This window comes from Myotis daubentonii, chromosome 4 (genome assembly GCF_963259705.1).
Source record: "Myotis daubentonii chromosome 4, mMyoDau2.1, whole genome shotgun sequence".
In the NCBI taxonomy this organism is placed as follows: domain Eukaryota; kingdom Metazoa; phylum Chordata; class Mammalia; order Chiroptera; family Vespertilionidae; genus Myotis; species Myotis daubentonii.
In genome coordinates, this window is record NC_081843.1 from 114,884,526 (window position 1) to 114,911,659 (window position 27,134).

Here is a 27,134-nt window from a genome sequence, read left to right on the forward strand (position 1 = left end):
CTTTCCTCTTCATGGAACACGTTACCTGTCCTTTGCCAACCAGGGGTGCTTTCGGACTCAACCCACACTCACTCGCTCCTGTCCACCGGCCACGCTCCGCTCCCGGCTCTGACTTGCCCGGAAGTTGCTCCAGCCACAGTTTTGAATCGCCCCCTTCGCTACTTAATCTGCTTGTGCCTCTCTCTTTACGCAGCTCCCCTCCCGGGGCTCGTGACTTAGGTTTCTTCTCCCTGTTCCTTCTCAGCCTCCCTTTAAAGTGTGTCTTCCTTTGCCTGTCCTTGACCCACTGCCACTCCCTAAGCCTCGCCGCCGTCTCTCCCCTGGCCCCCAGCCCACCCCATCCCAACCCTAAGCCGGTGAGCCCTGGGGGAGAGGAACACCCTGTGCCATCGAGTCATCACAATGACTGCCCCCCAGCTCTGCCGCTGGTCGCTAGTCCAGCACCGTGAGACAGATCAGCCAGAGGAAGTCCCCGGTGAATACACACGTGTATGGGAGCCCGCATCCTGCACATGAGGTAGGCAGAGGCCTCACAGGCAGGAGGGGACCCGGGCTAGAAGGGGACATGGGCACCTCAGGCATCCGACCGGGGGTGAGCTACTGCGCCCGGGGCAGGGCCATGGCAGCGCGGTCGGAAGAGCAGGTGTTTAGTGAGAGCGCGGGCCCTGCCAGAGGTGAAAAGGCCATCCCTGGTCCTCTCAGGGGCAAGGTCTCTAACTCACCTTCTTCTAAGCAGCTGCGGGCGGGGCAGGAGTTTCTCCTGACCCCGCGGCTGTGGCTGCCTTTAGCTTAAAATCATCGGCATACCACGGAGGCACGTCTTGGGGTGACCCCCACAGGACCAAAGGCGTACCCCCACCTACCCTCTTCCCAGATTCCAGACTCACACATCTGACAGTCCCCCGGGGACTCGGCCCAGGCGTCAGCTGTGAACAGAGTCCCGCCGTGGGAACTCATATCGAGTGGCCCGGGCACAGCTCCCGTCCTCGCCCGCTGGCCTCTCCACTCCCTGACCGTTGGGATGGCGTTGGGGGCGATGACGAGTCTAGCTCATGTGTCCTGCCGCCTCCTTTTGATGACTTGATGGTTCAGTGCCTCTGTGAGAGGTGCTCTCTGCTGGATGTTAAACATTAGCTACAAAGACACTCACACTTTCTGTCCACGGTCTCGAGCTTGACCCTTTCTCATATCCAGGTTCCCGAAGACCGAGCCAAACCATGAGGCACAGCCAGCAAGCCATGCATCTGACATGTGGCACTGCCAGCAAGCCATGCATCTGACATGTGGCACTGCCAGCAAGCCATGCATCTGACATGTGACACTGCCAGCAAGCCATGCATCCATGTGACACTGCCAGCAAGCCATGCATCTGACATGTGACACTGCCAGCAAGCCCATGCATCCATGTGGCACAGCCAGCAAGCCATGCATCTGACATGTGGCACTGCCAGCAAGCCATGCATCTGACATGTGACACTGCCAGCAAGCCCATGCATCCATGTGGCACTGCCAGCAAGCCCATGCATCCATGTGGCACTGCCAGCACGCCCGGGCAGCTGAAGCACAGACTAACCTCCGCTGCTTGCTCTCTGCATGAGGGGTGCCAGGCTCTGCCCGTTGTGCAGATTCCCTTTCCTGTGGATGTTCGAGGCTCACCTGAGGGGGTGGCGCTCACACCCCCGATCGGATCTATTCAGGAGCAAGTTTGGGGCTCTCCTCCCTGGTGTCCTGTCCTCAGGGAGTCCCCCCGAGGTGTGAGCCGAGGGAGGCAGAGCGCAGCAGTGGCGGGACATGACTCAGGCCACGGGATGGCCTGCACCCACTCGCTGTCCACTCTGCTTTGTTGGGAGGCACTGATGCTGGGCTCGCCTGGCTTTCGGGCCGGTGGGCTGACAGTCATCGTGCGAGGACTTCCGGTGACGTGGTCCCTTGATGTCCCAGGGTCACTGTCTCTAGCCGGCCCTCCGGGAAGGGGCACGCAGGCCCCGAGTGAGACGCTTTCCCACGGAGGCCAGCCCGCCGGGAGCTGACCGCAGGGGCTATTTCCACGCACACCCAGCGGCCAGGGTCATACATCTTCCCGTCAGGGGCCTCTGAGCACACGTGTCTCAGGCCAGACCAGGCCTGGCCGCAGCCCTGCCGCTCACCCCTTCCCCAAACCAGCCTCGGGCGGATGCTCCGGAGGGCACCCACAGGCGATCGAGACCGGGGGTGGGGGGGGAGGGGGGTGGGGGGAGGAGGGGGGTCAGGGAATTGATAGCAGCTGAGAGAGCAGCCCAGGCTCAAGCCAGGTCCACTTCCAGCACAAAGCAGAGCTCCCCAACTCGCTCTCCCGGACAGTGCACGTCCCCCCAGCTGTGCGCGCGGCCAGGGAGGCCTGTCTTACACGGGCCCATGCGCTCCGAGGGCGAGAGGAGGCTGGCGAGAGGCTGTGTGCCTTCCTACCTGGAAAGGGGCCCGGGGCCAGTCCCGTCTCCCTCATGGTGGCCCGGGGCCTGGACAGTGCTGGGTGCCCTGCCTCTTGGCGGCAGCTCACGGGAGCCTGTGCACAGGGCAGCCTGGCTCCGGGGAGCGGGGCCTGAAGGAGCTCAGAGGCGCAGCTCATTTACAGGAGGGGCAGGCCCTGGACCGCGGGCGGGCAGGAGGGTGAAGGCCGAGGGCTGGTGTGGGGAGCACATGAGCCATGGTCCTAGCATCCGGGATCCCCACCCCTCTCTCGGGGGATGTGGTCTCCTGGGCCCTGACCCACGGGCAGTGAGGTTATGCCTGTGCGTCCCAAAGGCCGAGCCTGAGGTACAGCTGAGCCTGGCCGCCCGGCAAGGTTCCGCCCAGGGCACTGAGCCTGTCCCTGCCACACACTGGAGTAGAGCCCCTCCCCTCCGCCCCCCAAAAAACAGGGTCTCAGACTTCCCTGAGGAGCAGAGCCCAGCACCAGGGAGTGGCTCCAGTGACAGAATTCGAGGTGCTGGCTGGGATGGGTCAGCACCAGGACTCCCCTGGCTCTGCTGGGGTGAAGGGGCAGTGAGGGAACCATGACCCCTCTGCCTGTCTCATATCTGATATCAGGGCAGCCTGCGGCCTCGAGCGAAGGAGGTTCCAGTGCCCCATCTCACATGCATCACATGGGACAGTCCTGAGACCTCCCAGGGCGGCAGTCAGGACTGGGCTGGGCTGGGGCACGGGGCTGGGCTGGGCCATGGGGGCTGGGCTGGGGCAGTGGGCCTGGGCTGGGGCAGGGGGCCTGGGCTGGGGCATGGAGCTGGGCTGGGCTCTGCAGCTGGGAGCGGCCTCCACCACACCCTCAGGGAGCATCTGTGTCCACCTGACAGGGCTGCTGGTCACGGGACGCGGTGCGACTGAAAACCACCTGTGATCACTGAGCCACCCGCCGAGCACAAAATCAAGATGGCAGACCCACTCCTGCTCCCAGAACTTGGTCCACCCTGAAATAATTGCATCGTCAGGGGAAGGGACAGAGCTTCTGTCCGAATAGATCAGGTTCCCACGACCCCCTGATCCTGACAGTGGCCGGGGCCGGCTCTGAGGGGCTGGCTGGAGGGGTCTGAGGGGGCGGTGGTCACCCTTAGGCCGGTCTGTGCCACCGACAGGTCCCAGGTCTTAACCCAGTGACTGTCAGAGTGGGAGCTTCTGAGTATTTCCATGGCAACAGGGGGGTGGGGGTGGGGGGGTGGCCTCTGTCTGGTGCCGCTGGACCCTGAGGAGAGAGGAAAGCCGAGGGCGGTACAGCTTGGTGAGCACTCACACCGCCACCTTCCCTCAGCGTCGCATCCGCATGAGAATGGGAGGCGGTTTCTGTTTTTCGTTAGCACATTGGGAAGTTTATGGGACTGTTTCTACCCGGTGATTGCAAAGCATTTGTATAACGTTCAGGGCATTCAGCTCCCCATCCGCTCATGGGCAGCGAGGACTTAATTAAAGGGCGCGAGGCTTCCCGGTAACAGAAATGGACTAATTGACTCCGGGAAGCTTGCCTTCCCAGCGACAGGCGTCTGATTAAATAAAGCTCAGGCGAGTCTCTGGTTCTAGTGCTTTTGTGAGCAAACAGCTTTGCAGTCTCCTGACGCTGGGGGTGGGGCATGGCCCACTCGCTGGCCTCACCTTCGTTCTCCCTGGACTCTACCCTTTGCGAGAGGAACCAGGGCGGGAGGTCATGGCCACTCGCAGGTCTTGCCTCTAAACTGAACGAACCGCTGGTGGACACCAGGACGGAGCCCTGGGCTCGGGTGGAGTGAGGGGTTGGCTGACGTCATTCCTCCCCGCCCCCCCCCCAGAGGCGTGAGGGCATCAGGCCTCTCTCTGTCCTCCGCTGTCCCAGCTGAGGAGGCAGGTCCCGGCTCGCTCCTGCTCTGACTGGAGAAGGTAGGACCACACTCTGCTATGAACTCACGTGTGGTATCTCTTATTTTTCAACTAGAGGCCAGATGCATGAAATTCATGCGGGGGGTGGGGGTTCCCCTCAGTCTGGCCTGCACCCGCTCGCAATCCGGACCCCCTCGCTCCTAACCGCCCGCCTGCTCGCTCCTTAGCGCCACCGCTGGCTTCTGGCTGAGCGGTGCTCCTGCTGTGGGAGCGCACTGACCCCCCCGGGGGGGGGGGGGCAGTTCCTGCGTTGAGCGTCTCCCCCTGGTGGTCAGTGCGCGTCACAGTGACCAGTCGTGCTGGCCGTTCTGTCGTAAAGGTCGCTGGGCTTTTATTAGATAGATTACAGTTGACATTCAATAAGATTCTGTGTTGGTTCCAGGTGTGCAGCCTAGTGACTGGTCCTCACATACTTTACCAAGTGCGCCCCCTGCCCCGATATTTCCGGGACCCCCTGGCCCCGCACAGTTATCACCCATCAGTGACTGCACTGCCTGTGCTCTCTGCCCCCCACTCCTTGCGTGCAGAGGGGAGTCCCGCACTGGCCATGACAGGCGGTTAGGTCCTCTGGGTGGGGGCCTGGGCAGCTGACCTTCCAATGTCCTTCCAGATCTAAGGTCCTGTTACCTCTAAAGCGAAGGCTCCGCGCGAGCACAGACGCCCCCATTCATTCTCGGAAACCATTAGGGTAACCGCGGGGGGGTCCCCAGGGCGAATCGCAGTGTCCCAGCTCCCACCCGGCCTCCCACTCTGTGGTTTGGTCCCAGAATCCAGTCTTTTCTGCTCAGGTACCCGGAGGGCTGAATCCCTCATCCAGTGCTAAGACTCGGGTTAACCTGAGTGCCTGGCTATCTCAAAGGCATGCCGTTTGCATATAAACATGAAAGGCTATCCACCCACCTACAATGGGCACTCGGGCTGTTTCTAGATCTGAGCTGTTGTAAGCTTGCTCCACGGAATACCACGCAGCAGTTACAAAAGGATCTCTTACCCTGCGAGACAGCAGGGAGGGGCCTGGAGAGGGTCATGCTAAGTGAATAAGCCAGTCGGAGAAAGTATCACAGGATCTCACGCATATGTGGAATCTAATGAACAAAATAAACTGATGAACAAAATAGATCCAGAGACATAGAAGCATGGACCAGAGTGCAGAATCTCAGGAGGAAATCGGGGGAGGGTGGGTGGGAAGAGATTAACCAAAGAACTTGCATAACCCAGGGACACAGAAGGTAGGGTGGTGAGGGCCTGGGGAGCAGGGACGGGCTAGAAGGGGTCAATGAGGGGAGTAAGGGGGGGACATCTGTAATACTCCCAACAATAAAGATTTAACAAATGTGCAGCTGACAAGAAAAGGACCCGCAGCCGGACTTTCGGATGACGCCATGGACATTAGACAGAATTCAGGCTCGCCTGGACGCCTCACGCATGAAGGGAGCGGGGCTTCACACCGTCAGCTGCCCCCCTCAGGCTCACAGCTCGCGTGCCGGAGCCGGGAGCGAAGGGGTCTCTCCCGGCAACCTCGTTGGTGCTTTCTCTCCCCGTAATTGCGCTTCACACGCAGCATCTAGCCCCAGACAAAGCATGTGCATGAACCATATGCAGATTCACACGCACATGTATGTGCCTCTACTATACACTGATGCCCGTCGGGGTGCCGGGGAGTAGTTGCGCTTCCTCCTGGTGGTGCCCGCAGCTGCTGGCCCTGAACAGAGCACCCTCTGCACAGCCCGGCGCACTTCCTCCCTCTTCTCAACCAGTTACCCACGCCAGCGGGCAGGGACGCCCCGGCAGCCCCCCAGGACCCGCCCGTGATACCACAGGTAATGGCTGCAACACGAAATTCTCCCTGAAGCAGATTTATTCGGGTGGGAGCCCCATCACGTGGGCTGAACAGGCGCCAGAGGACAGGACCGCGTCCAAGAGCGTGATAAACGGCTCCCCGGACAGGGCAGGCGGCCAGGCGGCCTGTGGGACACCGGAGTGCAACCCGGTTGATTGAATCTCTCTTCGTGGTCCGAGGGGGTGGGGGAGCCCTGCCCCTGCCGGCTGATCGGTGTGGCAGCTGGCAGCTGCTTCCCGTGCCAAGGACCGACGAGGCAGTGCACCTTGGAGAAGGGGGCTGGACTGTGGCAGCCGAGCCTGAGATGGGGTTCAACTTGGAAACGCAAACGCCGGCCCAACTGGGAATGACAATATGAAAAGGGCAGTTGTCCAACATCTGCCTGCAGGGAGCAAAAAGGAGCAAGAAACAAAAATTGCAGAGCTTTTCGTTCCCAAGTAGGGTCTGCACTTCCAAGAGCGGAGGTTGAAACTTTACTTATTTGCAAATATTGGACAGGCCGGAGCGCAGAGCTGACAGGGCTGCAGCGAGACCGTGGAGGGCACATCGCATCAGCGGCGGGGGGCTGGGGGGGGCACACCAGCCGGTGGCACGTCTGGGAGGGGCTATAAGAGACGGCGCAGGCGATGCAGCCCTGGCAGGAGAAAGGCTGCTGGGCCCGGGAAGGTGAAGTGGGTGGCAGGGGACAGGCGTCTTAATGGGCTGCCTACGCCCGCCAAGCCTGCGAAGGGGAGGCACAGCCTTCGAGGGGAAAGTGTAACCCTCCAAGAGGAGGCGAAGGCCGACGCTCCGCCGCGGCTGCTTCCCGGGCCCCGGGCGGCATCCAGGCCGGCCAAGATGTTTTATGACTCAAAGGCCGCATCTTCCCGGGAGTGCTGCTGGCGGGCAGAGGTGCGCGGGCCTCCAGGAAGGCCTAGCCCAGTGACGGCGAACCTTCGGAGCGCGGCGTGTCAGCATTTTGAAAAACCCTACCTTAACTCTGGTGCCGTGTCACATAGAGAAATATTTTGATCTTTGTAACCATAGTAAAACAAAGACTTATATTTTTGATATTTATTTTATATATTTAAATAAATATATAAAAAGAAAAATCAACCAAAAAAATGAGTTCGCGTGTCACCTCTGACACGTGTGTCATAGGTTCGCCATCACTGGCCTAGACCGAGCATGTCAGACTCATGACCGGTCCGCAGGCCGCGAGTTCGACATGCGTGACCTAGACACACGGCCTGGCCAGGGGAACGGGGGTTGTTTTAAACCCCTGGCCCAGGAACTTGAAAAGTTATTTGGAGCCGGGCCATTGTTTACTTTTCTGATTTTATTTCCCATCAGCATCCACTTTGAATCGATCCGATCTAGGTTAGAATCCTGGTTTTCCACTTCCTATCAAGGCGACGCCGGATGCCTCCTAACCTTGACCCCGGCAGCTGTGGAAGGTAGATATGGACGGTGGATGGCAGTGCCGCCAGCCAGGTGGGTGCAAGGGCTCGAGCTGAGCCAGGAGCAGCCCTGGCAATGCCTGCCGGAGGTGGGCTCACCAGGAAGCCCCAACGACCATCAGAAGTGGCGAAGTGCAGTCGGTAAGAAATGCCTCGCTCAGGTCCCTGATTTGGGGCCAACTACTGAAGCACGCTATGCCTCTGTTTCCCATGTTTTTCAGTGTGAAGAATAATAGCGTCTGGCTTTCTACACGGTGGTTGTGAGACTGAAATAAGAAAATATATGGCATGTAGCAACTACACAAAAAAATATTAGCTACTACTATAAAGTCATATGCTAAATTCGAAAGGCTCTAATCTCCAAATATCCTATATAATAAAAGGCTGCTATGCAAATAGACCAAACGACCGAACAACCGAACTGGTCACTATGACGCTCGCTGACCACCAGGGGGCACGTGTGGAACATGGTGGGCATCAGCCACGGCGGGCTGGTGGAGCAGGTGAGCGGGGTGCCAGACCAAAGTGGGGCACTGGTCGCTGTCATTGGGGCGAGCCTCTAGTGGTTACTGAAAATTCTTTGCTCCTGTGTTCCGTGTTCCCATCCGGCGCTCCCACCTGCTGCTGGCACCGGCCCTGCTTGCACCCAATGTGGGCGCCCAGCACTGGTCCCGGTTGCTCGGCGCTGTCAGTGGGTGCAAGCTGGAGCTGCCGGCCCTGATCGCCCCTGAGGGCTACTCCACCTTCCTCTACTCCTGAGGGGTGATTGGGGCAGCAGCCACTGTTCACACCTGCTAACAGCGCCGGCCCCAATTGCTCAGCGCCATCAGTGGGTGCAAGCGTGGCTGGCACCGTCAGTGCGTGGGAGTGGCAGTGGCAGGAGTGAGGCTGCTGGCAGACAGGGGACCAGGCAGGGGCACGGAGGATGGGCCTAGACTCGTCCCTGTGCTCACCGCAGCCTCTCAGCCCACTCACTGTTCCTTTCAAGGTGCACGAATTCGTGCACTGGGCCCCTAGTATTAAATAAAACATAACTGATCGAACACTTGGAGAGCATGTCATCTGTCTCCACTGGTGAATGTGAACGTCGCCAGTGCTGCTCATACCTGGGGGTGTCTGTCTGGAGATGCAAGGGGCTGATGCCCATGAGGACAGGGCAAGGGCATTGCTGGGGGTTCCCAGGGTCCCACAGCGACCAGATGCCCCACGGACCTGATGAGCTGGAGGCCCAGGAACCTTGGTTGGGTTCCTGTTGCCTGGAGGGCAGCTCCTCCTGTCTCGCTGCTGACACCGGGAGCAGGGCCAGAGCCAGGCTGCTGCTGAGGACACGGCAGAACTGAGAGCAGAAGTCGGGGACAGTGGAGCTGCGGCCGTGGCAACTCGGTCCTTGTGGATGGAAGTTGGCTGGACCTGGTGTCATGGGCAACGGCCCTGGGAAGCACCAGACAAAGAAGAAACAGGACACAGGGTTGAAGATTCAGAAAAAGCTCCGGCCCGAGAGGGACACGGCGATGTCTGGGTGGGCCTGTGGGGTGGCTCTGCACAAGCTCCACACTCTAACGGGCGTTGTCGTTGAGTTACTGGGGGCCGATAGGCGTGGGAGAAGGTGCTCCAAGCACTGCTCTGCCTTCATTAGCGGCTGTGGTTTTCGCCCAATCACACGGCACCGATCCACCACAAAGGCCAGCAGTCCACACACAGCCTTTTTTATCCTCCAAAACAACCGAGTTTTGTTGTACACCGTCCAGAGGAGGAAGTCCGGATGAGGTCACAGAGGAGAAATCTCTTCACATTAAATATGTCTGCCCCGCGGAACACTGTGTTTTCTCAGCCCATGGGAAGGGAGAAGAACAGATATAAATTTTGTCAAAAGAAAACAAAATATCTCCCTTAAAAGGGGTTAGAAAGTAGAAGGAGCACAGAGGGTTCTACAAACAGTGGACGTGTAGTTGACGTTACTCATGACGGATGACAGCGTTACAGATAACGGAATAAAAGTAGGCAAATGGAAGTTAACTCTAACCCTGTAAATCAAGACAGAAAATATGAAGCGCCCATGGCGATATTTATGAGTCCACTCGCCGTCCAGTCTGCCGAGCGGATGGAAGTTGGCCGGGCCTCGCGTCATTGGGCAACGACCATGGGAAGGAACGGACAAACAAGAAACATGGCCCGGTCTTAAAGACACAGAAACCACCTTAGAATCAAAAGAAAGGACGTGTTGGTCAGAGGACCACACAGATCAAAACCAGTGCCCCCCCTGTTCACCAATCACCCCTGGCAGTCCAGGAGGCGATTTTAGAACCGTTTCAACTCCAAGACGATTTGAGAGCTGTTGATGGGAGAGTGAGTTTGCTAACTGGCACCCTGAGGAGCCTGTGAGAATTAGGATGGAAGCGACTGATGCATTTGGAGAATGTGCCAAGAGGAAGAGGAATAGGTGGGTAGGACAGATCCTCTCGTAACTTGGGCAAGTCAGAAGCAGGGCCAGGTTTCCATCCGCTCCCCCGGGGGTCCTCACGCCCAGTGAGTTGCAGGTGGGACGGGGGAGCCTCTACCTCGACTGGGGAACTGGATTCCCTGTAGCGAGGCAGACTCCCCAGTGAGGACCCGGCAGAGACCTCGCATTCCCGTGCCTTTGATCTGCCGCTGGAGTACCGCGTGTCACTTGCAGGCATGCAACCCTTCTAACTGTTTTAGTGGAGCACTTTATCATTATTAAAGTCATCTGGTTTGATCACGGAAACTCTGTTCTGGCCAGAAGATGCGATCCCTGGCAGGATCCTTGTTAAAAAGGCAATCGTTATTTTTTTTAACAGAACAGAGCGGTTTCTAATCATAGCAACCACGGGCCTTCCCTCGCTGATCAGCTGATGCAACGCCCCATCACTCTCGCATTGAGCAGATGGGAGTCATATTTTGAACTGACTTTCGTCTTGGGCTGTCAGCACGCTGGCCGCGCCACAGCAGCCCCTCCCTGACCGGACGGAGATTCTATCGGGTCACTTACCTTCCTGCCCACGTGTACACACAGCCACAAGACGTCTACTCAGAGCACAGAGCAAGGGCGACAGATGTTTGTTGAATGACTAAAGGACACTGATCACTTCTGACACTTCAATGCACAGGAAAACTCAGCCAAGCCTACAAGAAGCAGCTTTAGTCACGTGTTCAGGAAATCTATACAAGACATTTTCCATAATATTTTTTACGGAGCCAATTTAGCCTCTGTCACATGTTTTGATATAACTTGAAAGGCCAATGATACATTAGTTCGTTATTCCCTGTGGAGTCTGCGGTGTTAAGGTAATCACGTGATAAACCCAGCAAGGCAATGGCTGGCCTGGCAGGGTGTCAGCCTGGGATGCTGCTACGAAACCCAGGCCTTCGCAACGGCCAACGTGTAAGAAAAGAAGCTCTGGTTCTGATGCGCTGGGGTCCCACCCAAGATCCCCGGGCCTGCTACTTGGGCTGATATGAAAAGTTGGAGTGACATTTGGGACATAAGGAGCAGCCGTGGCAGCACTGTCATTGGACTGGGAGTTACTTGCACTTTTCCTGAGTGACAGATGGCTTTCTAACAACGCAAGCCTTTGACACCGGAGTGCCTTCTTACTTAGACACTGGCCATGGGACCAGGGGCTGGTCCCCACAGGCTCTCCCTCAGCCAGGATGTGAAAATGCGGGTTCAGCATCTTTTGAAACGCACCTAACCTACGAGTGATTGTAGGAACCTTTGAGGTGAGCTACACCCTTTACCATCCCGTCCGAGGCTGGAACGACGACCCCGACAGGTAATCATGAGGGGAGAGGCTCCGAGGGCCACCCCGGCCATTCTCCTCTCAAGCGGTCAGCACCCTTGGCCAACCACCCTTGATACTTAAGAATCAGGCTGAAGATGTAGAAACCTGCAGGACAGAGCACCTGGGGTCTAGTCCATTCTTTTCCTCCCCAGCCTCAATCCACGATCCACCCTCTGCATCCATCACATGGGAAGTTTATCTTTAGCATCTCGGGAATCTTCCAGGGGATAGCTATTGTTCTGTGATGTCACTCGAGATATTCAGAGGCAGTTGTGATGTCTCTGTTTCACTATAGTCGCCTCAAATGCGATTTTGAATGAGGTGTGTGTGTTTTTTCTGGGTTTAGACATTCTAGACTAAGTACCCGCCCCCTCCTCTGCCTCCCCCAGGGCAATCCAGTTCAATCTGGACCAAGAAAGCCACCCCATGGAATGAGGTGCCCAATGGTAATGCTTCCCCCAAGGATGCAGGGCTCCACCCCTCAGCCGGTGCCATTGGGCCAGGTCTCCAGTGGGTGGCAGTGCGTGCTCAGAGCAACCTCGCTGGGAGTCTAACATTCATTCTGAAATGAAATCTATCTTTCATTTTCTTAAACTCTACTAAAAACCTTTTTATGAACGCAGTTCATTGGCCACATAATTGGTAGAAGATGATCGGGAATGAAGCCATCTTGCAGATGCTTATCTGTTTTAATTCATGATGGCAGAGATTTCATGTATTGCTCACGGATATCTGGTTCAGTGCCTGGCAAGTAGCAGGCATTCGAGATTTTTTTAAAAAAGTAACTTCATGCCAGCATAGGCATCTCAATACAGTTCGAGGTTCAGGAAAATTCATGGTCCTGTCTATTCAACCAACTGCCCGGGTCCGTCCTAAACGCTCCCATCCTTGGTCACGGAACTGCAGCAAGCGCAGTGAAGCTTTTTCTCGTCTGGCCCAGCTTGGAGAGATGTGTGAGCCGTTTCCACACAGCACAGGTGGCCGCTGCTCCAGCCGCCAGGCCCCCCCACTCACGCGTCGAGTCACGCAACCCCATTTTCTATTTCTCACACGTTTGTACTCTAGACCGCATTTTTAAAAAAGGAGGACTATAGCGAGGTGGGAACAGCCAGCACTTATTCTCTTAGGGGTTTTGTTTCTTGCTCATCTCTATTTTGACTGTTTATTTTCATTAAAAATGCTTTTTAAAACTAGTTTATGGAGCGAGGGTGCATTTTGGAAAGTGTTTTTGGCTATAGACAAATACCATCTGTAATAAAGTAAACTTGGACTTATTTGTAAGGGGAAAAAAAAAGATTCTTAGTACAAACTGAAAACAGAAAAGATCCCAAAATTGGTCCTCGGAGAAAACCAAGAAGAATATGCAGGTTTTGTTGAAAACATTTGCAGCAAGTGGATTTTTCAACTAAACAACTGTCACTTAACATTGACCAATCCATAGTAGTAGTTTCAAGGTCATCTGTCTTGCACAATATTTGCTCAAATGATTCTTAATGATGGTAACAGACAGAACAATGACAGTTCACTTCAAAGAAGCTGAGTTGAAATAAACATATATATTACTTTAACACTTCTGTTTGATATTAATAGTTACAATCAAATCCTCAGAAGTATTTTTAAAAGCCTCTTCCAGTTTTGTACAATTTAATGTTAAATTAAATCACAAATGCAATTTAAAGCACAAAAAAAATCTAAATAATCTAGCCCTGTCCTACTATCATTTGTGTGAGTAGAATCAGCACCGAACACAATGTGAAGAAGTTCGAGTCTCCTGTCACCAGATATCAGGCTCCTTCTCCCCCGACAGAAGACCCGACTGTGGGCCGTGGGCACACGGTGCAATGTACAGATCTCATAACATAGAAACCCCCACCTGAACCTATATGTTCATGTTGACCAATGTCACCCCAATCAGTTTAATTTCAAAAATTAACAAGCAAAAAAAAAAAAAAGTTAAATTTTCCTTGGAAACAAACCAGTGATAGTGGGCACCAAAGGGGTATGACACAGGGGACCTAACGAACAAGAACAGGTCCCACTGGTGAGAGGACATCGAGTGTGTATGACTTTTGTGTGTTTCTTTTTAAGAAACAGTAGAATCCGAGGTACCGTAGAGACACTTTAGATAATTTTGTAAAAATACGATGATGGGTCCGCAGCCTGGGGAAAGGAGCAGCATGGCCTCACAGGCGCGGAGCCGAGACCTCACCCCGCAGGGGGCGCGGAGCTGCCTCCTCCTACAGAGGCGAGAAGCTGCCTCCCGGCCCGGGCCCCGCTGGGGGACGGTGAACGGGCAGCAGTGACGTCCAGGTGTGTGGAGTCAATCTCCCTGCACCTCCCGCTGGGCGCTCATGAAATTGGGGTGTGGTTGCATACATGTGGGTGTGGTTGCATACATGTGGGTGTGGTTGCATACATGTGGGTGTGGTTGCATACATGTGGGGTGTGACTACACACACGTGTGGTGTGGCTACATGCAGGGGGCATGGCTGCACACAAGTGGGGCATGTCCACATGCATGTGTGGTGTGGCTTCACACATGTGTGGTGTGGCCGCACACATGTGGGGTAAAGCTGCACACAAATGGGGCATGTCCACATGCATGTGGGGTGTGACTGCACACATGTGTGGTGTGGCTACATACGTGTGGGGCATGGCTGCACGCATGTGGAAGGAGTCCAGGGTTCCACGGTCTCCTTCCAGCCTGGACCGTCTCAGCCATGGCCTGGCGGCGGGGCTGCTCGAGGAAACAGTGAGGCCCCAGGAGACTCCGGCCGCGCCCAGGAGGAGTCTGGGAATATCTTCCGTTGACTTAGAAAGACTGAGACTCTCCCTGGACATCAGCCTGGCGACGGCTGGAGCCCTCTGAGGCACCTCCTTCCCGGGGGACGTGGGTGATGCTTGAAGCCACCATCTGGGGAGTAGGCCTGTGGCCACCGCCCAGTGAGGTGTCCCCGGATCCTTTGCTGAGGCGGCCCTGAGCGAACGAGTCTGCTGAGAAGTGTGGGCTTTGGGTGGGAATTGAATGAGGTCCCAGCCGCCCACGTGGCCAGCCTCTTCTCTGGCATCGCTCTGCCCGCGGGCACATGCCCGTCTCCGGCGCTGGCAGGGACCTGGGAGCAGCATCCTGGGGACCACGGGGGCTTTCTGTCTGCGCATCGCCGAGGGCTCTCCTGCGACCCCGCGGACACCTGGCCCGACCTCAGCTGGCAGGGAAGTGCCTCTTCCCTGTGTCTGGGGCTCCCCACCCCCTAAACCAGGGGTCACACACGTTCCTGGGAAGGGCCCGACCGCACACAGCGTCAGCGCGGACCCGCTGCCGGCTGCCAGCCCTCGGCTCCGCCTGGCGATTCGCGAACAGCGCGGGCAGCTGTGTTCAGCGTGTGGACACCGATGTTTGATCTCACGTGATTTTCACAAGTCAACATAGCATTCTTCTGAGTTTTCCCCGATGATTTAAAAATATTGAAAGTAGGAAGCGGGGGTTAGCTCCTGGGCAGTCTGTGTGACCTGCTCTAGACTGCCCAGCGTTTTCTGCTCGCCCTCCTCTGGTGCCCGCCCTGCATCTCTGTCTGGGGTGAGCCGGCGCCAGATCCCCTGCCTGGGGGGGCTGGTCACCCCCTGGCTGCCGGCAGCCGCATGTCTGCCAGGTGCAGGGAAAGTTGGGAGTTTGTGGATCGGACAGTTTTCTGGTTGTTACGATGGGGTCTGTGTTCTCTTGCATCTTCCGACGTTCTACGTGGAAGCAGAAACTCCACCCATAATTTTGTAAAACGTGCAGAATTAAGACATTTTAATCAAGATCAGCTCAGGTCACTGAGTCTTTGCACTTTCTTTCCCCTCCGGCTTCGTCAGCCTGCGGCCGTGAGGAGGCGCCGGGGCCTGGCAGCTCCACGGCAGACACTCGCTTCCTCCTGCTGCCGGAGGCCCCAAGTCCAAGGTGAAGGCGAGGTGGGTGGCTTCCCCTGCGGCCCCCTTCCCGCCGTGCGATGGCCCCTCTCACACACACGCCACTGGTGTGATGAAGGGTTGCAGAGCGTTGGCTGGCGTCCCTGGTCGCACGCACGAGCTGTCGTTGGCCGCCTGCTGCCACCCGCTGCCCCTGGGTCGGCAGGAACTTACACCCTCTCTTCCTCGTGAGCAGAACAAAGAGGTTGGCTCCACCTGGTCGCTGACATGTCAGTCATCCTGCACCCACTGCTGCTCCGCAGTCATGTGCTTTACGTGACAGTACAGCCGCACCCCCAGGCTTTGGTATTCTTCTTAAAAAAACTAACTTTTAAAACTGGAAGAAAAAGTTACCCAAGCAAAGAAAACCGGTGCCAGTCTGAGAAGGGCAAGATGGCCCTTGTTCTTAGCAAAGAAACCCAGCAGACCACAGTGCTGGGAGGCCAGGTGGAATTCCGTGTCTAGTCCATTCACCCACTCCTATGCCCTCTCTCTCTGTGCTGAGCCTATGGAGGCAATAGCTCACACACACTTTCTTCTTCTTCTTCTTCTTTTTAACTTTAGAGACGCCTCTCTTTAAAAAAAAAAATCAACCCTTTGTGGGTGTGAAGGATTGGTGGGGGGAAGACGGATGGAGAAATAAATAGCCCTTTATACATTTTGGAGAAAGACATAATTTTCACCAGTAAATTTTAACCAAGAAATTTTAACTTCTCTAGCAAAGGGAAATAATACACCTTATACATTTTGGAGGAAGACTTTAGATCTTAGCCAGCAGTGTTCGCTGACTCTGCCAGAAAGAGAAACGTGGTTCTCCCCGCAGCTGGGAAGTGCGGTCTTTGCTTTTCCACCGCAGGCGAGGCTGCGGGGCAGGGACGCGCAGGGGCGACTCGCTGGCGGACAGGGCTGGGCAGAGAGAGTCCAGGGCACAGGCCACTGGCGCACAGATGACCAGGCAGGCGCACGCCTCGTGCTGGCCCGCGGCCCGTCAGAGCTCGCACGCGGCCTCCCTGGTGCTGCGTGTGAGGGGATGAGGACATGGCTGGCCTCGGGCAGGAACAGATGGGACCCAGAGCGCACGGCTCATGCAGACACGGGTCAGCGGGAAGGTGACACCCTCACAGCGTCGCTCTTCTAACTCCCATCACGCTCTCAGGTCAGTGCGGCCAAACACGGGGCTGCGGCGTTTAATACAATCAAGCCGCCTCAGATGTAGTGAAATCTCCCATCAGGAAAGATTAAAGTCACTCGGGGAGCAGTGGTAGGTTCCCGAGCCCTCTCCACGTGGCTCCCTGGGTGAGCGGGGCCTGAGAACCCACACCAGCCGGACAGCGGCCTCCGTAGCCAGGAGCCGTCCTGCCTCTGCTGGGGGAGGCAGGCACACGGTTCGCCGCGGGTGGCTTGGCGTTTCTTGTTTAAAAACAAACGGTGCTGTTTCCGAAAGCACTGTCAGGACCCTCCTGCTTCATGTGGGAATAATTGGAGATTTATTCGATGACTTCACGTCAGGTTTGAGGATTGAAAATCATGTCTCTGACATCACGTCTTTTGCACTGAATTTTAAGATAGAACAAACGAAATGTGAAGTGTGCTCCTCGAGGCTCGGCCACAACCCGCGTCTCTACTTCTGAGAGAAGGTTCCAGTTACATCACTAACGTGCTGGAGAGGCGTGTGCCAAGCTCTGCGGCCGGGAGGGGGCAAGAAGGGGTGGATGGAGACTCACTGCAGCTAAGGCTTCACACCAGCTTGCTCATGGCTGCGGATCCAAGACAAGAGCCCCACGTTTCTAGTTAGCTTTCACTCCGTAGATATTAATAATGATACGATATAAACGTCAGATTCTTGCTTCGCATGTGACTTTGGGCAAAAGCAGTGACCATCCAATATGTCGTCCATAAGACGAAGACTCTAATATGCTCTGCACACGTGGCTGCTCGCGCAGTTTCAATCACCCGTGACGTGCGAAGAGCAAAGCCTGCTATGGAGGCCAGCGGCCAGGACTGCGTAGCCTGGTCATCGCTGATTGAGTGTCCAGACGACGCTGGTGAAAAATAATGCATGGACGCCACAGTAGCTGCATTTCCGGTTCGTGTCCGGAATCTGAAGTCCCAGCAAGGCTGGGTGGATGCAGCGGCCTTCCACTCGGCACCTACGTCAGTACAGCCATCACCAGGTGCCTGCCTGACCCTCTGGCTCTGCTTGAAAAGCTGTTTGCACCCCAAGTTTACTTTTTAAAAAATATGTGGGTTTTTTTTTTTATTGGTTTCAGAGAGAGGAGGGGAGAGGGAGAGAGGATAGAAACATCAATGATGACGTTATTGGCAAAGACGTGCTAGAGTCAGTGAGTGTACTGGGAGCTCACTGTTGAGTCCTTTGGGACTGGGTGCGCAGAAAAGCCGAGCTGGACAGAGTGGGGTTCAGACGAGGACTTGGAGGAGGGGACATGGAGTGGACATCCGTTTCCTCAGAGGGACACGAGTGTCATAACGGTATCTACTCTACAGAGTCACTGTCATTATTAAATGAGTCCATAAAGACGGGCGCAGCGGCAGAGCTGTGCAAGCATCCCCGTCTTTAATGTCTACCACCTCTTTTGTTGCTGTTAGTCAGGAGCGAAGGCTTTGCTTGGAAGTCAGTGAATACATAGTCCAAGGAGTTCTAAGGTTACAACTGATTTTTACAATTGGGTGGTTTGGTGGAAGACAGAACCAGCTCAAGATGACACATCTGACTTTGACATGAACACTTTGCTCCACATTAGCCATAAGACGAAACTGGGAAGGCCGGCGCCTTCAGCCCTCCGCTCGCCCCGGCGCAGGAGAAACGCATTTCAGAAACACTAGACGCCCGAGATGGAGAACCTCGAGTGGCATCCAGAAGGGAGCCCACTGACCCTGGGCCCCCGTGTTCTATCAGTCCTTCAACCCTTTGGCATTTCTGGACCAGCCTCTACGGGGGACGCAGGCCACTGCTTTCTTCCTCACTCGGAGATACACTGACTGATGAGGAAACCCAGAGACACAGTGACCGACGAGGAAGCCCAGAGATAGACCTGGCTTCCTGGTGGTATTAGAGCGGAGAGGAAAGGGCACCTGTTCTGTTTGCCTACACGAGACCTTTGCTCCTAAACTCATAAGGTTTAGATAAGAAGTGAGAACAGGTTTTCCAGGAGATATTCAGATGAAAGAATAAATACATTAAAGGGTATGGAGGCTCTTTTGGGGTTTTTTTGTATCTTCATTTGTCTCTGGTTTCATGAAGTGCACAGACTTTTTTGCAATGAACACATATTTCAGCACAAAGATGTAGGATCTGAAGTAATGGCCATTGGAACTCGGGAACAGATGACAGCAGTGCAGCCTGGTACTTCCCTGCTGCCCTGTAGCTGCAGGGGAGACACGGGTGAGAAAATGCTCCGCCCCTCCCGCCCCTCGGAGGTTGCCGTGCACCAAGCCCAGGGCCTCGGGGAAGCGTCTGCACTGGATCTGGGGGGTTTGGGTTGGCTGAGCTGTATCCTGCCTGCAAACCCTAAGGCACATGGTCACATGGGAAAGGACTGCCATGCCTGGCCTGTCTTATGTCCCACAGGCTGTGTCCACAGGCACCGCCAAAGGGAAGGCCCTGGACCATCCCACCGGGAGCCGTAGCTGGCATGGAGGTACCACGCTGCTGACAGGTTGGGAGAAGGAGAAAAATGACCAGGGTCTGGGCAGGGCAGAGGGGGAGCAGTCTGAATGGAGGATGGGTGGTCCAAGAGGCGTTTAGAGCAAGAGTCCACGAGAGACACCAACTGACTGGATGGAGCCAGCAGGGAAGCTCAGGGAGACGAGTTAGAGATGATGCAGAAGTGACAGAGAAATGCAGTGGGCAGAGGCCAGGGCAGGGGGAGAGAATTTGCTTCGGAAAACATGGAGGTTGAGGAGCCTGGAAGACAACCATGTGCAGATCAACGCCTGCACGAGGTGGGAATCCAGATCTGCCGCTGAGGGAGGAGCGGTCGGTGCCCCCGTTCTAGACCCGGCTTCCTCGTGGTATTAGAGTGACGCTTTCACAGGTCTGCACTTTCTCACCATTTTCACCTGCCACCCGCACTGCCTCTCCGCAGAGCAAATTTAATTTCCATTTTACACAAAAAGAAAACAAAACTCAGAGGTGTGAAGTCATTGGCCCGAAGGCCACGCTGGGAGATAACGCCAAGGCCAGGACCAGATTCGGGCCTTTGGAAACGTGTGCTGCTATTTCCCGGACACTGAGCACGGCGGGGCTGGAATTCTTCACTCTGGAGGGTAAACATCAATCTCTCTGCTGCAGAAGGTGACACACAGCAGGCAGGCTGACCGACTTCCCTCGGAGACTCTATGTAACGGCAACTGGAGGAAGAGGAGCTGGGGAAGGAAAGAGAGAAAGGGGGTGGGAGAAGTAAGAGGAGCAGCAGGAAGGGGGTCATGGGAAAACGATGAAGAAATTCAAAGAACACGGGGTACAGGGCTGTCCACAGTAGCAGAGCTGCTTCTTCCCTGGTCCTGCCCACTTGCCATGCCAGGCCCTGGGGAGTGGGGGTGATGAGTCCCCTCGCAGTCAGATGACCAGGTGTCCTGCACCCCCATGAACTACCTCTGCCTGTGGGCACAGAACAAATATTTCTACCCTCAGCTCCTTGCCCACAGTTCTCCAAATTCCTCTTGAGAGTCACTTGAATGGATTTTCCTCTCTACCTCCCGGCAATAAAGCCATCAGGAAATTTCACAAGATTCCACGTGTAACCTTTAGTCATAGATCAACAGGTAATAACATACTTTTAAATGTAGATCACATCAGAGAGGCCACGTCCACACAAGAGCAGACAGATGTTTTCGCAAAGAGAAGAGCCTCCATATGTTGATGGGCCGCAGTATCTCACGGTGAGAACCAGTCCCCCCCCCCCTTTCCTCATCTATGTTGTCAGTTTTATTCTAAGACATTTGTTACTGACACACGAAGGTACGTTTTCCAGACATAAACCCGGCTTCCAAAAACGAAGGTTTCCTCTTAGATAGGCAAATGATACTCAACAGGAAAGCAACATGGCTCAAGTCAAACCACTCAACACATGAGTATGACACACACTCACTGAGCGTTTGCCGCGTGCAGAGCGCTATTCCTGGCATAAACATACAAAAATGCAGCCCTCATGGGTCTTCTCTTTGACAGACATGGCGCCCACAAGACAGCTGATCTCCCCCGGGGAGTCAGGCATGACCGCGAGGCCAGCTCTGCCGGCAGAGAGTGGGCGGCTGCCTGGGCCGGTGGGGCCACAACCACAGAGCCCCTGCCAGCTGGAATGCCGAGTCACCGAATGGACTGGACCTCCCCATTGCTCCGCCCTGGACACAGAGATGAGAAACGCTGGTGGAATGAAGCCACTAAGTTGTGGAGTTGTTACTGAAGTGTAAACCTGACTTACGCCGACCGACATACTTGGCGTTTCTTCAGCTCCCATTCTACCAGGAGCAGGTAGGCCAGGGATGGCGAACCTTTTGAGCTCGGTGTGTCAGCATTTTGAAAAACCCTAACTTAACTCTGGTGCCGGGTCACATATAGAAATTTTTTGATATTTGCAACCATAGTAAAACAAAGACTTATATTTTTGACATTTATTTTATATATTTAAATGCCATTTAACAAAGAAAAATCAACCAAAAAAATGAGTTCGCGAGTCACCTCTGACACGCGTGTCATAGGTTCGCCATCACTGAGATAGGCGAATGTGTGTTAAATACTCAGCATCTTGCCTGGCACATTTTTTATTTTCTGGGATTTCGTTAGAACTGGTTTGAGCCTCTGTCTGCCAGAACATGGTGGCGAGTCCGGAGTCTGTCATTAGGAAAGTCCCTGCCTGGTGACTGCGTGACCCCAGCGGCTCACACGGCCTCTGCTTCCAGCCAACGGTGCTAGGTGACCGTGACCACGATGCCCAAGACCCAGGGGGACTGACATGTTTTGAAATGAAATCATAAGTTATCACTTAGAGAATACAACTGTCTTTGATCTTCTCTGGGTTCCAATTCCAAGTTCATACTGCATCGCCCCACGTCCAGCGACACACGACCTGTGTTTCATAGTTGTTGCCCGTCCGTCCGTCATTCCCCCACGTCAGTGAGGACTCCTGCCAGGCGGGCGGAGCTCGGCCTGTGGGCTGCCACACAGATGCCCGGATGCAGCTGAGACTGGGTCTGTGCTGCCTCTAGCTTCGGCGCTGGTGCTGGGACGGGGCTGCCAGGGGAAAGGGTGCCTTTTCCAAATCTGCACAAGGAGTCTTCACAGGCAGCCCCAATAGGAAACACGTGTTTTCATCCTCTCACATCTTCACAGCGAGGAGCCGAGCGCCACACACAAGCTGGGGGTGGGGGGGAGGGCTCTGCAGAGGGTGCCCCCCGATAACAATCTCCTCTTGTTTGGAATGTTTCCTGCTGGACAGTAAAGCAAACCATAGGGGACTGCTACAGACCACAGGCTGTGCCCCCCAAATTCACGTGTTGGAACCTAATTCCCAAGCTGATGTTTGGAGGTGGGCCTTGGGGAGGTGATGAGGTCATGGGGTGGGGGTGTCATGACTGGGACCGGAGCCCTGGTAAACGGGACCCCGGGAGGTCCTGTGTGAGGACACAGCAGGAAGACCATCCACGAACCAGGAAGGGGGCCCGAGCCGACACAGGCTCTGCCGACATCTGACCCGGGACGTCCCAGCCTCTAGGACTATGGGAACTCGATGGCTATCATTTGAGCTGCCCTGCTGTCTATGGTATTTTTGTATTTTTTAAAAATATATTTTTATTGATTTCAGAGAAGAAGGGAGAGGGAGAGAGAAATAGAAACATCAACGATGAGAGAGAATCACTGATCGGCTGCCTCCTGCATAGCCCCACTGGGGATTAAGCCCGCAACTCTGGCATGTGCCCTGACGGGGAATTGAACTGTGACCTCCTGGTTCATAGGTTGACACTCAACCACTGAGCCATGCTGTCCAGTCATCTAAGGTGTTTCTGGTGCAGCAGCTTAAATGGACCGAGACAGGGCACCGTTACAGTACTGGGCAGTTCTTACTCATCTCTAAGGCACAGAAGACAGAGAAAATCGGGTTTTGTGGAAAAAGCAAACTCACAATGTTGTGTGATAACATGAAATGTGTTTCTGTTCATCTCACACCTGCAACACGCGAGCTGAGCCCTGGGATTGTAAATTATTCAGGGTAATTAAGATTTGCCACCTATCGTGACGCGACCCCATGATTCACTGTGAGAAGTCTCTGCAGGCTTCCTTGCCAGCCCAGTCATCAGCATCCGTGAGTTTGCTCTCTCTTTCTGTCAGTGTTCCTGGAAATGAAATATTTTCTCAGTGACTTGGCAGTAGAAATACGGTCATCAGTAAACCTTTTTCCTCCCCCCCCCCCACAACATTGATGAGGGCGGGTGGGAGGCTCCCTGGCCCCATCTTAGCTGGCATTGCCCTGCATGCGAAAAGGAGAATGACACAGACATGGTACTGAGACACTGGGTGGAGAAATGAGTTATTCTAACTTAGCTGATGTAATAAAAGTCATATTTTTTAAATGTTGCCTCTGTACATGGTAAAATTGGGCGGTTCTTACTCATCTCTAAGGCACAGAAGACAGAGAAAATCGGGTTTTGTGGAAAAGCAAACTCAAAGTGTGGTGTGATAACATGAAATGTGTTTCTCTGCATCTCACATCTGCAGCATGGTCATTCAAATTCTCCGTTCTCAAACTGTTCTCTGACCGCCTCTCCATGCCCTCCCTGCTCTCATTCCAATTCAGCCCATCCACAAAATCCAAGTGAAATACTTAAATAAAAACCATCTCCAGTGTCCCACGGAATGCAAGTTGTCCCGGGCAGTTTGGATCTACACTCAGTCAGTGTTAGCTTTTCATTCTCTTTGTCTTGAGACATTTACAACTATCACAGTGGTACGTGCTATCACTAGATGAAAGGAACCAAGTCTATAGCAGACAAAGCTACCTTGACGCAGACTTTGTCGATGTTTAGAATGGTTCCAAGCACGAGGGACGTATACTCAACCTGATTTATTATTTTTAATTTTTTATGTTTTTCAGAATTTCTATTGAATTTATTTTTGAAATATTTTAACTAAGAGCAGACCGCTGGTTAATAAAAGCTCATAAGGAATGGATTGCAGGTAGAATGGAGATTCAGAGGAGTTGGCTGGTGCAAATTATAAATTGGGGGAGAAATTGAATTATTCTTTTTCTGTTGAGAATGAGTTTGTTTTTAACATCAGAGGCATTCACACTAAACAGTAAGACCTATATTGTTCACCCAAAGAAATAAAGTAAGAAAAAGGGTTTGGAGAAAAAGCTGTCGCAAGGAGGGTGTAAAAAGCTGACGATGTGGCCTAAATGGATACTCCCAGTTCATACGTGGTTGGGCAGCCTTGAATTTGATTATAATTACATTTTAGGGGCTATTTTAATCGACTCTATGTATATTGAGTCTAACTTGCGTACAGAGTATGTTTGAAATAAGATTTTAGAAAGCTTTATAATACTTCAAAGTGCATATAAAGTTTTTATCCACGTGTACATAGCGTTTAATAAAATGAGGAAACGCCTCCCATAAATGACTTGATGTTTGCAGAGACATTAACTCATTAAGTGTAGTTATGAAGACGAAGATTGTGAGACCAATTTGAAACCAAAACCAACATGTCAGTTTCTGAAACAGGACGTCTCCTATTGAAGGAGATGCTGCGTAAATCCTTCCCGTGACGCCCAGCGGGGAGCTCACCCGGCTTGGCACCCCCCGAGGGTTTTCTCACAGAGGTTCTCTGGGGAGGACAGACATCAGAACTGGTGAATCATTGCTGGAGTTTTCCAACCGCAACAGGCATATTCGGACGCTTTGTTGGAATGGCTGCGGGGAATGAGAAGAGGGCGGCGGGGGAGGAAGAGCCCGATGAATCTCTTCCCTGGGCCTTGTGCACCTCGGCGGGCGAGCCCAGGCCGGAGCGCCGGGCGGGGCCTGGCACAGCGTCACCCAGGCCCGCAGGACTCGGTGCGGGAGGACCTGCCGCAGCGGAAGGGCTCGGGCTCCGGAGCGCAGGGAGCTCCCAGAGGCTTGCGTGGCTTTCTGCTGCGTCTCCTCCCAGTCCTGCTGAGGGCGCTGGGCCTTCGGGGAGAGGATGCCTGCACTGGCTAAGGATGATGTCAAAGGAGTTGACGTGTAGGTGGTTGGCTTTTCAGTCTACACATTCCATTCCCAGCTTAAAAATGAAAAAGAGGGAGCCCTAGGTGGTTTGGCTCCGTGGATTCCGGTCAAGGGAATGTGCCTCGGTGGCAGGCTCAACCCCCGGCCCAGGTTAGCGTGCATGTGGGAAGCAGCCAATCACTGTGTCTCACCTCAATGTTTCTCTCTCTCTGTCTTTCCCTCTCCCTACCACTCTCTCTCTAAAAAAAAATCAATGGAAAATATCCTCTGGTGAAGATTAAACAAAATAATAATAATAACTAAGTAAAGAGGGAGGCAAAGAGAGAGGCAGACTTAAAACTCAACCACCAAGTAAATGAGGACAACACTAAGTCCATTCCCGTAAATGCCTACTGCGCACATGGCCCACCGACTGGCTGTCCATTGGTTGTCTGAGACGGATGGCTCTCCTCGAGCTGTGATCTGTGGCGGTGGCTGTACTGGACCCCCCGGGAGCCCTTCATGGAAGACCTGCTGTCCCAGCTGCTGGGTGGCGTTCCCCTCACAAATGCCTACCGTGCTCCGTCTCCACAGAGACCGTCTCGGATGCAGGATGTCTCCTCACCAAAGGCCGCCTTTTTCTGGGACAACTGGCATCTAATAAGGTGCTGATGTGGGATCATATAAGCACGGACAGACTTTAGAGCCGCAGAGGGAGAGCGGGGAGGGTGCGGGGAGGGAGGAGATCAACCAAAGAACCTGGATGCAGAGATGCATGACCCATGGACACATACAATAGGGTGGTGAAGGCCTGGGGTGGGGTGGGGGGTTGGCTAGAAGGGGATCAGTGGGGGTGGGGGGGAGTAAAAGGGCATGTGTAATACTTTCAGCAATAAAGATTTTTTTAAAGATAAACTTTATGTGGAAAAAAAAAAAGACGAGTCGTGGGCCTGTGTCTGCACCGGCCATCTTAAAGGAACGCAGGTGTAATGCCACCCGCCGTCCTGAGAAACCAAACCAGACCAGGATACGCGGCCTCAGTCCAACACCTCTGCGGGCACCAGCACGCAGCTCCTGATCGGTCCGTGGTGGACACACTCCGCTATGCCAGGTGAGCAGCACCATGATCTGCGGCAAGTACACACCGCAAAATGGTCGCCACAGTCAGTCTAGTCAATGCCCGTCGCCCCGATAGCTCCCCGTTTCCTTGTGATGAGGACTCTCAGACCTGCTCTTAGCAACGTGCAGACACACCCTGCGGGGGAGCAGCTACTCCATCCAGGATGTAGATGCCCGGGTGGCCTGCTGGCCCCGAAGCCCGGGCACTTGCCGCCTGAAGGCACGATTCCCAGAACCCTTCCCTATGCGGCGGCACCGCCCCCCGCTTCCCCAGGGTCCCTGTGAGGCTTCCAATGTGTAAATGGAAACTTCCGCCAGAGACAAGTCGTATCTTCGTGCGAACTTAACATGCACGAGTCTGTCTGCTGTTATGTCGTCCATCGCTGCTGAGCAGTGCACTCCCGGTAACAGCATGATGTCTGCACGAGGCAGGTGACCGGCAAGGCACCACATGACTGTGTGGGCTCACTGAGTACACGCATGTCTGTGTGTGCACACAACACATGTCTACACACACACACAGAGTGCACGGATGGCCTGCACCTATTCTCGGCCTCTTTTGGGCTCCCGCTGAGCACCTGCAGCCTCAGGGGCGGTCACGCGGGATTGTCGGTTCATAACCAGCTGCCGTTAGCCGCCCACCTTCACGTGCATGGCTGGGTGCCGTGGCCATGTCCTGCCCTACGTCTCATGTCATCTGTGTCCATTACCACTGCGTGCTTCCTGTCATCTCAGGCAGGGCAGTTTCCTGGGAACAGCGGTTTCCTTCTGCAAAAGGAGGGAGGTAGAGTCAGACCTGTCTCCGTCCCGGGTGCTGGAAAGTAACTGTCTGGGTGAAGCAGGGGCTGCTCTGGGAATGCTGACGGCGTCCGTGCTCGGTCACTACCCGGACCCTGCAGGCTGCTCTGGGAATGCTGACGGCATCCGTACTCAGTTACTACCCGGACCCTACAGGCTGCTCTGGGAATGCTGACAGCATCCGTGCTCGGTCACTACCTAGACCCTACAGGCTGCTCTGGGAATGCTGACAGCATCCGTGCTCGGTCACTACCTAGACCCTACAGGCTGCTCTGGGAATGCTGACAGCATCCGTGCTCGGTCACTACCTAGACCCTACAGGCTGCTCTGGGAATGCTGACAGCATCCGTGCTCGGTCACTACCCAGACCCTACAGGCTGCTCTGGGAATGCTGACGGCGTGCGTACTCAGTTACTACCCGGACCCTGCAGGCTGCTCTGGGAATGCTGATGGCGTCCGTGCACCGAGCTCGGTCACTACCATACCCTGCGGGCTGCTTCCTCAAGGACCATGCCAGTGGCTGCCTTCTCTTCTCCCCCAGACCGCCCGGCCCTGGCCAGGCAGCAGGTGTTACAAGTAACAGGAATAATGCTTACTTGAGTTCAG